This window comes from Engystomops pustulosus, chromosome 9, assembly GCF_040894005.1.
Source record: "Engystomops pustulosus chromosome 9, aEngPut4.maternal, whole genome shotgun sequence".
Lineage (NCBI taxonomy): Eukaryota > Metazoa > Chordata > Amphibia > Anura > Leptodactylidae > Engystomops > Engystomops pustulosus.
In genome coordinates this window covers 29,010,397-29,022,639 of record NC_092419.1, presented here as the reverse complement: position 1 = coordinate 29,022,639, position 12,243 = coordinate 29,010,397, and the positions used below count along the sequence as shown (strand labels likewise).

At 41.4% G+C, this 12,243-nt stretch overlaps 25 non-coding genes across 25 annotated transcripts; 11 read left to right on the top strand and 14 right to left on the bottom strand.

Moving 5' to 3' along the window:
- Positions 1-598: 598 nt before the first annotated feature.
- Positions 599-671, bottom strand: TRNAR-UCG (transfer RNA arginine (anticodon UCG)). Its single transcript has one exon. It is a non-coding gene; the product is annotated as a tRNA-Arg (tRNA).
- Positions 672-903: 232 nt separating this feature from the next.
- On the top strand, positions 904-1,013 carry TRNAL-CAA (transfer RNA leucine (anticodon CAA)). The gene is made up of 2 exons: positions 904-941; positions 968-1,013. It is a non-coding gene; the product is annotated as a tRNA-Leu (tRNA).
- A 109-nt stretch (positions 1,014-1,122) lies between these two features.
- TRNAR-UCG (transfer RNA arginine (anticodon UCG)) lies at positions 1,123-1,195 on the bottom strand. The gene has a single exon. It is a non-coding gene; the product is annotated as a tRNA-Arg (tRNA).
- Positions 1,196-1,647: 452 nt separating this feature from the next.
- On the bottom strand, positions 1,648-1,720 carry TRNAR-UCG (transfer RNA arginine (anticodon UCG)). Its single transcript has one exon. It is a non-coding gene; the product is annotated as a tRNA-Arg (tRNA).
- A 232-nt stretch (positions 1,721-1,952) lies between these two features.
- On the top strand, positions 1,953-2,062 carry TRNAL-CAA (transfer RNA leucine (anticodon CAA)). Its single transcript has 2 exons — positions 1,953-1,990; positions 2,017-2,062. It is a non-coding gene; the product is annotated as a tRNA-Leu (tRNA).
- Positions 2,063-2,172: 110 nt separating this feature from the next.
- Positions 2,173-2,245, bottom strand: TRNAR-UCG (transfer RNA arginine (anticodon UCG)). Its single transcript has one exon. It is a non-coding gene; the product is annotated as a tRNA-Arg (tRNA).
- Positions 2,246-2,477: 232 nt separating this feature from the next.
- Positions 2,478-2,587, top strand: TRNAL-CAA (transfer RNA leucine (anticodon CAA)). The gene is made up of 2 exons: positions 2,478-2,515; positions 2,542-2,587. It is a non-coding gene; the product is annotated as a tRNA-Leu (tRNA).
- A 415-nt stretch (positions 2,588-3,002) lies between these two features.
- TRNAL-CAA (transfer RNA leucine (anticodon CAA)) lies at positions 3,003-3,112 on the top strand. The gene is made up of 2 exons: positions 3,003-3,040; positions 3,067-3,112. It is a non-coding gene; the product is annotated as a tRNA-Leu (tRNA).
- A 110-nt stretch (positions 3,113-3,222) lies between these two features.
- Positions 3,223-3,295, bottom strand: TRNAR-UCG (transfer RNA arginine (anticodon UCG)). The gene has a single exon. It is a non-coding gene; the product is annotated as a tRNA-Arg (tRNA).
- A 452-nt stretch (positions 3,296-3,747) lies between these two features.
- Positions 3,748-3,820, bottom strand: TRNAR-UCG (transfer RNA arginine (anticodon UCG)). Its single transcript has one exon. It is a non-coding gene; the product is annotated as a tRNA-Arg (tRNA).
- A 452-nt stretch (positions 3,821-4,272) lies between these two features.
- On the bottom strand, positions 4,273-4,345 carry TRNAR-UCG (transfer RNA arginine (anticodon UCG)). The gene has a single exon. It is a non-coding gene; the product is annotated as a tRNA-Arg (tRNA).
- Positions 4,346-4,577: 232 nt separating this feature from the next.
- TRNAL-CAA (transfer RNA leucine (anticodon CAA)) lies at positions 4,578-4,687 on the top strand. The gene is made up of 2 exons: positions 4,578-4,615; positions 4,642-4,687. It is a non-coding gene; the product is annotated as a tRNA-Leu (tRNA).
- Positions 4,688-5,847: 1,160 nt separating this feature from the next.
- On the bottom strand, positions 5,848-5,920 carry TRNAR-UCG (transfer RNA arginine (anticodon UCG)). The gene has a single exon. It is a non-coding gene; the product is annotated as a tRNA-Arg (tRNA).
- A 232-nt stretch (positions 5,921-6,152) lies between these two features.
- On the top strand, positions 6,153-6,262 carry TRNAL-CAA (transfer RNA leucine (anticodon CAA)). Its single transcript has 2 exons — positions 6,153-6,190; positions 6,217-6,262. It is a non-coding gene; the product is annotated as a tRNA-Leu (tRNA).
- A 415-nt stretch (positions 6,263-6,677) lies between these two features.
- TRNAL-CAA (transfer RNA leucine (anticodon CAA)) lies at positions 6,678-6,787 on the top strand. Its single transcript has 2 exons — positions 6,678-6,715; positions 6,742-6,787. It is a non-coding gene; the product is annotated as a tRNA-Leu (tRNA).
- Positions 6,788-6,897: 110 nt separating this feature from the next.
- Positions 6,898-6,970, bottom strand: TRNAR-UCG (transfer RNA arginine (anticodon UCG)). Its single transcript has one exon. It is a non-coding gene; the product is annotated as a tRNA-Arg (tRNA).
- A 452-nt stretch (positions 6,971-7,422) lies between these two features.
- Positions 7,423-7,495, bottom strand: TRNAR-UCG (transfer RNA arginine (anticodon UCG)). Its single transcript has one exon. It is a non-coding gene; the product is annotated as a tRNA-Arg (tRNA).
- A 452-nt stretch (positions 7,496-7,947) lies between these two features.
- On the bottom strand, positions 7,948-8,020 carry TRNAR-UCG (transfer RNA arginine (anticodon UCG)). The gene has a single exon. It is a non-coding gene; the product is annotated as a tRNA-Arg (tRNA).
- Positions 8,021-8,252: 232 nt separating this feature from the next.
- Positions 8,253-8,362, top strand: TRNAL-CAA (transfer RNA leucine (anticodon CAA)). Its single transcript has 2 exons — positions 8,253-8,290; positions 8,317-8,362. It is a non-coding gene; the product is annotated as a tRNA-Leu (tRNA).
- Positions 8,363-9,522: 1,160 nt separating this feature from the next.
- Positions 9,523-9,595, bottom strand: TRNAR-UCG (transfer RNA arginine (anticodon UCG)). Its single transcript has one exon. It is a non-coding gene; the product is annotated as a tRNA-Arg (tRNA).
- Positions 9,596-9,827: 232 nt separating this feature from the next.
- On the top strand, positions 9,828-9,937 carry TRNAL-CAA (transfer RNA leucine (anticodon CAA)). The gene is made up of 2 exons: positions 9,828-9,865; positions 9,892-9,937. It is a non-coding gene; the product is annotated as a tRNA-Leu (tRNA).
- A 635-nt stretch (positions 9,938-10,572) lies between these two features.
- On the bottom strand, positions 10,573-10,645 carry TRNAR-UCG (transfer RNA arginine (anticodon UCG)). Its single transcript has one exon. It is a non-coding gene; the product is annotated as a tRNA-Arg (tRNA).
- A 232-nt stretch (positions 10,646-10,877) lies between these two features.
- On the top strand, positions 10,878-10,987 carry TRNAL-CAA (transfer RNA leucine (anticodon CAA)). The gene is made up of 2 exons: positions 10,878-10,915; positions 10,942-10,987. It is a non-coding gene; the product is annotated as a tRNA-Leu (tRNA).
- A 109-nt stretch (positions 10,988-11,096) lies between these two features.
- TRNAR-UCG (transfer RNA arginine (anticodon UCG)) lies at positions 11,097-11,169 on the bottom strand. Its single transcript has one exon. It is a non-coding gene; the product is annotated as a tRNA-Arg (tRNA).
- Positions 11,170-11,401: 232 nt separating this feature from the next.
- Positions 11,402-11,511, top strand: TRNAL-CAA (transfer RNA leucine (anticodon CAA)). The gene is made up of 2 exons: positions 11,402-11,439; positions 11,466-11,511. It is a non-coding gene; the product is annotated as a tRNA-Leu (tRNA).
- The last annotated feature ends 732 nt before the right edge of the window (positions 11,512-12,243 follow it).

The window sequence follows — 12,243 nt, the reverse complement described above, 5'->3', positions numbered from 1 at the left end:
ATTGTAAACGCTAACTTATACTCGTGTAATCAAATTAAAAAAATAGCACTTAGACTGCACTCTATTAACTCATCGACCACGAAGGGACTCGAACCCTCAATCTTCTGATCCGAAGTCAGACGCTTTATCCATTAGGCCACACGGTCCTTACAGTATGTTCTGTGGACTTTACGTTGAAACAGGAAATACTGTTGTGTCTTTGGTTTCATTTGAGGTAAAAGACAAAACAAAACTTTCTTTCTAGTATACATCAACAAATACAGTAGACCTACATGACATTCCAGATTTCTCTGTAATTTTTTCACATATTGCACATAACGCCTGACCATACGGTAAACCACACGGCTAAGGAATGGACTAAAATGTCTTTGCCAGTATGTCAGAATGGCCGAGTGGTCTAAGGCGCCAGACTCAAGAGCAAATTCCTCCCCCAACATGGGTATTCTGGTCTCCAAATGGAGGTGTGGGTTCAAATCCCACTTCTGAAAGCAAGTTTTTGGCAAAGCAAGCTTTCTTACATGAGTCAATGTAAACGCTAACTTATACTCGTGTAATCAAATTCAAAAGATAGCACTTAGACAGCTCTCTATTAACTCATCGACCACGAAGGGACTCGAACCCTCAATCTTCTGATCCGAAGTCAGACGCCTTATCCATTAGGCCACGCGGTCCTGATGGTAGGCTCTGTGGACTTTACGTTGAAACAGGAAATACTGTTGTGTCTTTGGTTTCATTTGAGGTAAAAGACAAAACAAAACTTTCTTTCTAGTATACATCAACAAATACAGTAGACCTACATGACATTCCAGATTTCTCTGTAATTTTTTCACATATTGCACATAACGCCTGACCATACGGTAAACCACACGGCTAAGGAATGGACTAAAATGTCTTTGCCAGTATGTCAGAATGGCCGAGTGGTCTAAGGCGCCAGACTCAAGAGCAAATTCTTCCCCCAACATGGGTGTTCTGGTCTCCAAATGGAGGCGTGGGTTCAAATCCCACTTCTGACAGATAGCTTTTGGCAAAGCAAGCTTTCTTACATGACTCAATGTAAACGCTAACTAATACTCGTTTAATCAAAGTAAAAAGTAGCACTTAGACAACACTCTATTAACTCATCGACCACGAAGGGACTCGAACCCTCAATCTTCTGATCCGAAGTCAGACGCCTTATCCATTAGGCCACGCGGTCCTTACAGTATGCACCGTGGACTTTACGTTTAAACAGGAAATACTGTTGTTTCTTTGGTTTCATTTGAGGTAAAAGACAAAACAAAACTTTCTTTCTAGTATACATCAACAAATACAGTAGACCTACATGACATTCCAGATTTCTCTGTAATTTTTTCACATATTGCACATAACGCCTGACCATACGGTAAACCACACGGCTAAGGAATGGACTAAAATGTCTTTGCCAGTATGTTAGAATGGCCGAGTGGTCTAAGGCGCCAGACTCAAGAGCAAATTCTTCCCCCAACATGGGTGTTCTGGTCTCCAAATGGAGGTGTGGGTTCAAATACCACTTCTGACAGCTAGCTTTTGGCAAAGCAAGCTTTCTTACATGAGTCAATGTGAACGCTAACTTATACTCGTGTAATCAAATTCAAAAGATAGCACTTAGACAGCGCTCTATTAACTCATCGACCACGAAGGGACTCAAACCCTCAATCTTCTGATCCGAAGTCAGACGCCTTATCCATTAGGCCACGCGGTCCTTACAGTATGTTCTGTGGACTTTACGTTGAAACAGGAAATACTGTTGTGTCTTTGGTTTCATTTGAGGTAAAAGACAAAACAAAACTTTCTTTCTAGTATACATCAACAAATACAGTAGACCTACATGACATTCCAGATTTCTCTGTAATTTTTTCACATATTGCACATAACGCCTGACCATACGGTAAACCACACGGCTAAGGAATGGACTAAAATGGCTTTGCCAGTATGTCAGAATGGCCGAGTGGTCTAAGGCGCCAGACTCAAGAGCAAATTCTTCCCCCAACATGGGTGTTCTGGTCTCCACATGGAGGCGTGGGTTCAAATCCCACTTCTGACAGCAAGTTTTTGGCAAAGCAAGCTTTCTCACATGAGTCAATGTAAACGCTAACTAATACTCGTGTAATCAAATTCAAAAGATAGCACTTAGACAGCTCTCTATTAACTCATCGACCACGAAGGGACTCGAACCCTCAATCTTCTGATCCGAAGTCAGACACCTTATCCGTTAGGCCACGCGGTCCTGATGGTAGGCTCTGTGGACTTTACGTTGAAACAGGAAATACTGTTGTGTCTTTGGTTTCATTTGAGGTAAAAGACAAAACAAAACTTTCTTTCTAGTATACATCAACAAATACAGTAGACCTACATGACATTCCAGATTTCTCTGTAATTTTTTCACATATTGCACATAACGCCTGACCATACGGTAAACCACACGGCTAAGGAATGAACTAAAATGTCTTTGCCAGTATGTCAGAATGGCCGAGTGGTCTAAGGCGCCAGACTCAAGAGCAAATTCTTCCCCCAACATGGGTGTTCTGGTCTCCAAATGGAGACGTGGGTTCAAATCCCACTTCTGACAGATAGTTTTTGGCAAAGCAAGCTTTCTTACATGAGTCAATGTAAACGCTAACTTATACTCGTTTAATCAAAGTAAAAAGATAGCACTTAGACAACACTCTATTAACTCATCGACCACGAAGGGACTCGAACCTTCAATCTTCTCATCCGAAGTCAGACGCCTTATCCATTAGGCCACGCGGTCCTTACAGTATGTTCCGTGGACTTTACGTTGAAACAGGAAATACTGTTGTGTCTTTGGTTTCATTTGAGGTAAAAGACAAAACAAAACTTTCTTTCTAGTATACATCAACAAATACAGTAGACCTACATGACATTCCAGATTTCTCTGTAATTTTTTCACATATTGCACATAACGCCTGACCATACGGTAAACCACACGGCTAAGGAATGGACTAAAATGTCTTTGCCAGTATGTCAGAATGGCCGAGTGGTCTAAGGCGCCAGACTCAAGAGCAAATTCTTCCCCCAAAATGGGTATTCTGGTCTCCAAATGGAGGCATGGGTTCAAATCCCACTTCTGACAGCAAGTTTTTGGCAAAGCAAGCTTTCTTACATGAGTCAATGTAAACGCTAACTAATACTCGTGTAATCAAATTCAAAAGATAGCACTTAGACAGCTCTCTATTAACTCATCGACCACGAAGGGACTCGAACCCTCAATCTTCTGATCCGAAGTCAGACGCCTTATCCATTAGGCCACGCGGTCCTGATGGTAGGCTCTGTGGACTTTACGTTGAAACAGGAAATACTGTTGTGTCTTTGGTTTCATTTGAGGTAAAAGACAAAACAAAACTTTCTTTCTAGTATACATCAACAAATACAGTAGACCTACATGACATTCCAGATTTCTCTGTAATTTTTTCACATATTGCACATAACGCCTGACCATACGGTAAACCACACGGCTAAGGAATGGAGTAAAATGTCTTTGCCAGTATGTCAGAATGGCCGAGTGGTCTAAGGCGCCAGACTCAAGAGCAAATTCTTCCCCCAACATGGGTATTCTGGTCTCCAAATGGAGGTGTGGGTTCAAATCCCACTTCTGAAAGCAAGTTTTTGGCAAAGCAAGCTTTCTTACATGAGTCAATGTAAACGCTAACTTATACTAGTGTAATCAAATTAAAAAAATAGCACTTAGACTGCACTCTATTAACTTATCGACCACAAAGGGACTCGAACCCTCAATCTTCTGATCCGAAGTCAGACGCCTTATCCATTAGGCCACGCGGTCCTGATGGTAGGCTCTGTGGACTTTACGTTGAAATAGGAAATACTGTTGTGTCTTTGGTTTCATTTGAGGTAAAAGACAAAACAAAACTTTCTTTCTAGTATACATCAACAAATACAGTAGACCTACATGACATTCCAGATTTCTCTGTAATTTTTTCACATATTGCACATAACGCCTGACCATACGGTAAACCACACGGCTAAGGAATGGACTAAAATGTCTTTGCCAGTATGTCAGAATGGCCGAGTGGTCTAAGGCGCCAGACTCAAGAGCAAATTCTTCCCCCAACATGGGTGTTCTGGTCTCCAAATGGAGGCGTGGGTTCAAATGCCACTTCTGACAGATAGTTTTTGGCAAAGCAAGCTTTCTTACATGAGTCAATGTAAACACTAACTTATACTTGTTTAATCAAAGTAAAAAGATAGCACTTAGACAACACTCTATTAACTCATCGACCACGAAGGGACTCGAACCCTCAATCTTCTGATCCGAAGTCAGACGCCTTATCCATTAGGCCACACGGTCCTTACAGCATGTTCCGTGGACTTTACGTTGAAACAGGAAATACTGTTGTGTCTTTGGTTTCATTTGAGGTAAAAGACAAAACAAAACTTTCTTTCTAGTATACATCAACAAATACAGTAGACCTACATGACATTCCAGATTTCTCTGTAATTTTTTCACATATTGCACATAACGCCTGACCATACGGTAAACCACACGGCTAAGGAATGGACTAAAATGTCTTTGCCAGTATGTCAGAATGGCCGAGTGGTCTAAGGCGCCAGACTCAAGAGCAAATTCTTCCCCCAACATGGGTGTTCTGGTCTCCAAATGGAGGCGTGGGTTCAAATCCCACTTCTGACAGCTAGCTTTTGGCAAAGCAAGCTTTCTTACATGAGTCATTGTAAACGCTAACTTATACTCGTGTAATCAAATTAAAAAAATAGCACTTAGACTGCACTCTATTAACTCATCGACCACGAAGGGACTCGAACCCTCAATCTTCTGATCCGAAGTCAGACGCTTTATCCATTAGGCCACACGGTCCTTACAGTATGTTCTGTGGACTTTACGTTGAAACAGGAAATACTGTTGTGTCTTTGGTTTCATTTGAGGTAAAAGACAAAACAAAACTTTCTTTCTAGTATACATCAACAAATACAGTAGACCTACATGACATTCCAGATTTCTCTGTAATTTTTTCACATATTGCACATAACGCCTGACCATACGGTAAACCACACGGCTAAGGAATGGACTAAAATGTCTTTGCCAGTATGGCAGAATGGCCGAGTGGTCTAAGGCGCCAGACTCAAGAGCAAATTCTTCCCCCAACATGGGTATTCTGGTCTCCAAATGGAGGTGTGGGTTCAAATCCCACTTCTGAAAGCAAGTTTTTGGCAAAGCAAGCTTTCTTACATGAGTCATTGTAAACGCTAACTTATACTCGTGTAATCAAATTAAAAAAATAGCACTTAGACTGCACTCTATTAACTCATCGACCACAAAGGGACTCGAACCCTCAATCTTCTGATCCGAAGTCAGACGCTTTATCCATTAGGCCACACGGTCCTTACAGCATGTTCTGTGGACTTTACGTTGAAACAGGAAATACTGTTGTGTCTTTGGTTTCATTTGAGGTAAAAGACAAAACAAAACTTTCTTTCTAGTATACATCAACAAATACAGTAGACCTACATGACATTCCAGATTTCTCTGTAATTTTTTCACATATTGCACATAACGCCTGACCATACGGTAAACCACACGGCTAAGGAATGGACTAAAATGTCTTTGCCAGTATGTCAGAATGGCCGAGTGGTCTAAGCCGCCAGACTCAAGAGCAAATTCTTCCCCCAACATGGGTGTTCTGGTCTCCAAATGGAGGCGTGGGTTCAAATGCCACTTCTGACAGATAGTTTTTGGCAAAGCAAGCTTTCTTACATGAGTCAATGTAAACGCTAACTTATACTTGTTTAATCAAAGTAAAAAGATAGCACTTAGACAACACTCTATTAACTCATCGACCACAAAGGGACTCGAACCCTCAATCTTCTGATCCGAAGTCAGACGCCTTATCCATTAGGCCACACGGTCCTTACAGCATGTTCCGTGGACTTTACGTTGAAACAGGAAATACTGTTGTGTCTTTGGTTTCATTTGAGGTAAAAGACAAAACAAAACTTTCTTTCTAGTATACATCAACAAATACAGTAGACCTACATGACATTCCAGATTTCTCTGTAATTTTTTCACATATTGCACATAACGCCTGACCATACGGTAAACCACACGGCTAAGGAATGGACTAAAATGTCTTTGCCAGTATGTCAGAATGGCCGAGTGGTCTAAGGCGCCAGACTCAAGAGCAAATTCTTCCCTCAACATGGGTGTTCTGGTCTCCAAATGGAGGCGTGGGTTCAAATCCCACTTCTGACAGCTAGCTTTTGGCAAAGCAAGCTTTCTTACATGAGTCATTGTAAACGCTAACTTATACTCGTGTAATCAAATTAAAAAAATAGCACTTAGACTGCACTCTATTAACTCATCGACCACGAAGGGACTCGAACCCTCAATCTTCTGATCCGAAGTCAGACGCTTTATCCATTAGGCCACACGGTCCTTACAGTATGTTCTGTGGACTTTACGTTGAAACAGGAAATACTGTTGTGTCTTTGGTTTCATTTGAGGTAAAAGACAAAACAAAACTTTCTTTCTAGTATACATCAACAAATACAGTAGACCTACATGACATTCCAGATTTCTCTGTAATTTTTTCACATATTGCACATAACGCCTGACCATACGGTAAACCACACGGCTAAGGAATGGACTAAAATGTCTTTGCCAGTATGTCAGAATGGCCGAGTGGTCTAAGGCGCCAGACTCAAGAGCAAATTCTTCCCCCAAAATGGGTATTCTGGTCTCCAAATGGAGGCATGGGTTCAAATCCCACTTCTGACAGCAAGTTTTTGGCAAAGCAAGCTTTCTTACATGAGTCAATGTAAACGCTAACTAATACTCGTGTAATCAAATTCAAAAGATAGCACTTAGACAGCTCTCTATTAACTCATCGACCACGAAGGGACTCGAACCCTCAATCTTCTGATCCGAAGTCAGACGCCTTATCCATTAGGCCACGCGGTCCTGATGGTAGGCTCTGTGGACTTTACGTTGAAACAGGAAATACTGTTGTGTCTTTGGTTTCATTTGAGGTAAAAGACAAAACAAAACTTTCTTTCTAGTATACATCAACAAATACAGTAGACCTACATGACATTCCAGATTTCTCTGTAATTTTTTCACATATTGCACATAACGCCTGACCATACGGTAAACCACACGGCTAAGGAATGGAGTAAAATGTCTTTGCCAGTATGTCAGAATGGCCGAGTGGTCTAAGGCGCCAGACTCAAGAGCAAATTCTTCCCCCAACATGGGTATTCTGGTCTCCAAATGGAGGTGTGGGTTCAAATCCCACTTCTGAAAGCAAGTTTTTGGCAAAGCAAGCTTTCTTACATGAGTCAATGTAAACGCTAACTTATACTAGTGTAATCAAATTAAAAAAATAGCACTTAGACTGCACTCTATTAACTTATCGACCACAAAGGGACTCGAACCCTCAATCTTCTGATCCGAAGTCAGACGCCTTATCCATTAGGCCACGCGGTCCTGATGGTAGGCTCTGTGGACTTTACGTTGAAATAGGAAATACTGTTGTGTCTTTGGTTTCATTTGAGGTAAAAGACAAAACAAAACTTTCTTTCTAGTATACATCAACAAATACAGTAGACCTACATGACATTCCAGATTTCTCTGTAATTTTTTCACATATTGCACATAACGCCTGACCATACGGTAAACCACACGGCTAAGGAATGGACTAAAATGTCTTTGCCAGTATGTCAGAATGGCCGAGTGGTCTAAGGCGCCAGACTCAAGAGCAAATTCTTCCCCCAACATGGGTGTTCTGGTCTCCAAATGGAGGCGTGGGTTCAAATGCCACTTCTGACAGATAGTTTTTGGCAAAGCAAGCTTTCTTACATGAGTCAATGTAAACACTAACTTATACTTGTTTAATCAAAGTAAAAAGATAGCACTTAGACAACACTCTATTAACTCATCGACCACGAAGGGACTCGAACCCTCAATCTTCTGATCCGAAGTCAGACGCCTTATCCATTAGGCCACACGGTCCTTACAGCATGTTCCGTGGACTTTACGTTGAAACAGGAAATACTGTTGTGTCTTTGGTTTCATTTGAGGTAAAAGACAAAACAAAACTTTCTTTCTAGTATACATCAACAAATACAGTAGACCTACATGACATTCCAGATTTCTCTGTAATTTTTTCACATATTGCACATAACGCCTGACCATACGGTAAACCACACGGCTAAGGAATGGACTAAAATGTCTTTGCCAGTATGTCAGAATGGCCGAGTGGTCTAAGGCGCCAGACTCAAGAGCAAATTCTTCCCCCAACATGGGTGTTCTGGTCTCCAAATGGAGGCGTGGGTTCAAATCCCACTTCTGACAGCTAGCTTTTGGCAAAGCAAGCTTTCTTACATGAGTCATTGTAAACGCTAACTTATACTCGTGTAATCAAATTAAAAAAATAGCACTTAGACTGCACTCTATTAACTCATCGACCACGAAGGGACTCGAACCCTCAATCTTCTGATCCGAAGTCAGACGCTTTATCCATTAGGCCACACGGTCCTTACAGTATGTTCTGTGGACTTTACGTTGAAACAGGAAATACTGTTGTGTCTTTGGTTTCATTTGAGGTAAAAGACAAAACAAAACTTTCTTTCTAGTATACATCAACAAATACAGTAGACCTACATGACATTCCAGATTTCTCTGTAATTTTTTCACATATTGCACATAACGCCTGACCATACGGTAAACCACACGGCTAAGGAATGGACTAAAATGTCTTTGCCAGTATGGCAGAATGGCCGAGTGGTCTAAGGCGCCAGACTCAAGAGCAAATTCTTCCCCCAACATGGGTATTCTGGTCTCCAAATGGAGGTGTGGGTTCAAATCCCACTTCTGAAAGCAAGTTTTTGGCAAAGCAAGCTTTCTTACATGAGTCATTGTAAACGCTAACTTATACTCGTGTAATCAAATTAAAAAAATAGCACTTAGACTGCACTCTATTAACTCATCGACCACAAAGGGACTCGAACCCTCAATCTTCTGATCCGAAGTCAGACGCTTTATCCATTAGGCCACACGGTCCTTACAGCATGTTCTGTGGACTTTACGTTGAAACAGGAAATACTGTTGTGTCTTTGGTTTCATTTGAGGTAAAAGACAAAACAAAACTTTCTTTCTAGTATACATCAACAAATACAGTAGACCTACATGACATTCCAGATTTCTCTGTAATTTTTTCACATATTGCACATAACGCCTGACCATACGGTAAACCACACGGCTAAGGAATGGACTAAAATGTCTTTGCCAGTATGTCAGAATGGCCGAGTGGTCTAAGCCGCCAGACTCAAGAGCAAATTCTTCCCCCAACATGGGTGTTCTGGTCTCCAAATGGAGGCGTGGGTTCAAATGCCACTTCTGACAGATAGTTTTTGGCAAAGCAAGCTTTCTTACATGAGTCAATGTAAACGCTAACTTATACTTGTTTAATCAAAGTAAAAAGATAGCACTTAGACAACACTCTATTAACTCATCGACCACAAAGGGACTCGAACCCTCAATCTTCTGATCCGAAGTCAGACGCCTTATCCATTAGGCCACACGGTCCTTACAGCATGTTCCGTGGACTTTACGTTGAAACAGGAAATACTGTTGTGTCTTTGGTTTCATTTGAGGTAAAAGACAAAACAAAACTTTCTTTCTAGTATACATCAACAAATACAGTAGACCTACATGACATTCCAGATTTCTCTGTAATTTTTTCACATATTGCACATAACGCCTGACCATACGGTAAACCACACGGCTAAGGAATGGACTAAAATGTCTTTGCCAGTATGTCAGAATGGCCGAGTGGTCTAAGGCGCCAGACTCAAGAGCAAATTCTTCCCTCAACATGGGTGTTCTGGTCTCCAAATGGAGGCGTGGGTTCAAATCCCACTTCTGACAGCTAGCTTTTGGCAAAGCAAGCTTTCTTACATGAGTCATTGTAAACGCTAACTTATACTCGTGTAATCAAATTAAAAAAATAGCACTTAGACTGCACTCTATTAACTCATCGACCACGAAGGGACTCGAACCCTCAATCTTCTGATCCGAAGTCAGACGCTTTATCCATTAGGCCACACGGTCCTTACAGTATGTTCTGTGGACTTTACGTTGAAACAGGAAATACTGTTGTGTCTTTGGTTTCATTTGAGGTAAAAGACAAAACAAAACTTTCTTTCTAGTATACATCAACAAATACAGTAGACCTACATGACATTCCAGATTTCTCTGTAATTTTTTCACATATTGCACATAACGCCTGACCATACGGTAAACCACACGGCTAAGGAATGGACTAAAATGTCTTTGCCAGTATGTCAGAATGGCCGAGTGGTCTAAGGCGCCAGACTCAAGAGCAAATTCTTCCCCCAACATGGGTATTCTGGTCTCCAAATGGAGGTGTGGGTTCAAATCCCACTTCTGAAAGCAAGTTTTTGGCAAAGCAAGCTTTCTTACATGAGTCAATGTAAACGCTAACTTATACTCGTGTAATCAAATTCAAAAGATAGCACTTAGACAGCTCTCTATTAACTCATCGACCACGAAGGGACTCGAACCCTCAATCTTCTGATCCGAAGTCAGACGCCTTATCCATTAGGCCACGCGGTCCTGATGGTAGGCTCTGTGGACTTTACGTTGAAACAGGAAATACTGTTGTGTCTTTGGTTTCATTTGAGGTAAAAGACAAAACAAAACTTTCTTTCTAGTATACATCAACAAATACAGTAGACCTACATGACATTCCAGATTTCTCTGTAATTTTTTCACATATTGCACATAACGCCTGACCATACGGTAACCCACACGGCTAAGGAATGGACTAAAATGTCTTTGCCAGTATGTCAGAATGGCCGAGTGGTCTAAGGCGCCAGACTCAAGAGCAAATTCTTCCCCCAACATGGGTGTTCTGGTCTCCAAATGGAGGCGTGGGTTCAAATCCCACTTCTGACAGATAGCTTTTGGCAAAGCAAGCTTTCTTACATGACTCAATGTAAACGCTAACTAATACTCGTTTAATCAAAGTAAAAAGTAGCACTTAGACAACACTCTATTAACTCATCGACCACGAAGGGACTCGAACCCTCAATCTTCTGATCCGAAGTCAGACGCCTTATCCATTAGGCCACGCGGTCCTTACAGTATGTTCTGTGGACTTTACGTTGAAACAGGAAATACTGTTGTGTCTTTGGTTTCATTTGAGGTAAAAGACAAAACAAAACTTTCTTTCTAGTATACATCAACAAATACAGTAGACCTACATGACATTCCAGATTTCTCTGTAATTTTTTCACATATTGCACATAACGCCTGACCATACGGTAAACCACACGGCTAAGGAATGGACTAAAATGGCTTTGCCAGTATGTCAGAATGGCCGAGTGGTCTAAGGCGCCAGACTCAAGAGCAAATTCTTCCCCCAACATGGGTGTTCTGGTCTCCAAATGGAGGTGTGGGATCAAATCCCACTTCTGACAGCAAGTTTTTGGCAAAGCAAGCTTTCTTACATGAGTCAATGTGAACGCTAACTTATACTCGTGTAATCAAATTCAAAAGATAGCACTTAGACAGCGCTCTATTAACTCATCGACCACGAAGGGACTCGAACCCTCAATCTTCTGATCCGAAGTCTTATCCATTAGGCCACGCGGTCCTTACAGTATGTTCTGTGGACTTTACGTTGAAACAGGAAATACTGTTGTGTCTTTGGTTTCATTTGAGGTAAAAGACAAAACAAAACTTTCTTTCTAGTATACATCAACAAATACAGTAGACCTACATGACATTCCAGATTTCTCTGTAATTTTTTCACATATTGCACATAACGCCTGACCATACGGTAAACCACACGGCTAAGGAATGAACTAAAATGTCTTTGCCAGTATGTCAGAATGGCCGAGTGGTCTAAGGCGCCACACTCAAGAGCAAATTCTTCCCCCAACATGGGTGTTCTGGTCTCCAAATGGAGGCGTGGGTTCAAATCCCACTTCTGACAGATAGTTTTTGGCAAAGCAAGCTTTCTTACATGAGTCAATGTAAACGCTAACTTATACTCGTTTAATCAAAGTAAAAAGATAGCACTTAGACAACACTCTATTAACTCATCGACCACGAAGGGACTCGAACCTTCAATCTTCTGCCCCGAAGTCAGACGCCTTATCCATTAGGCCACGCGGTCCTGATGGTAGGCTCTGTGGACTTTACGTTGA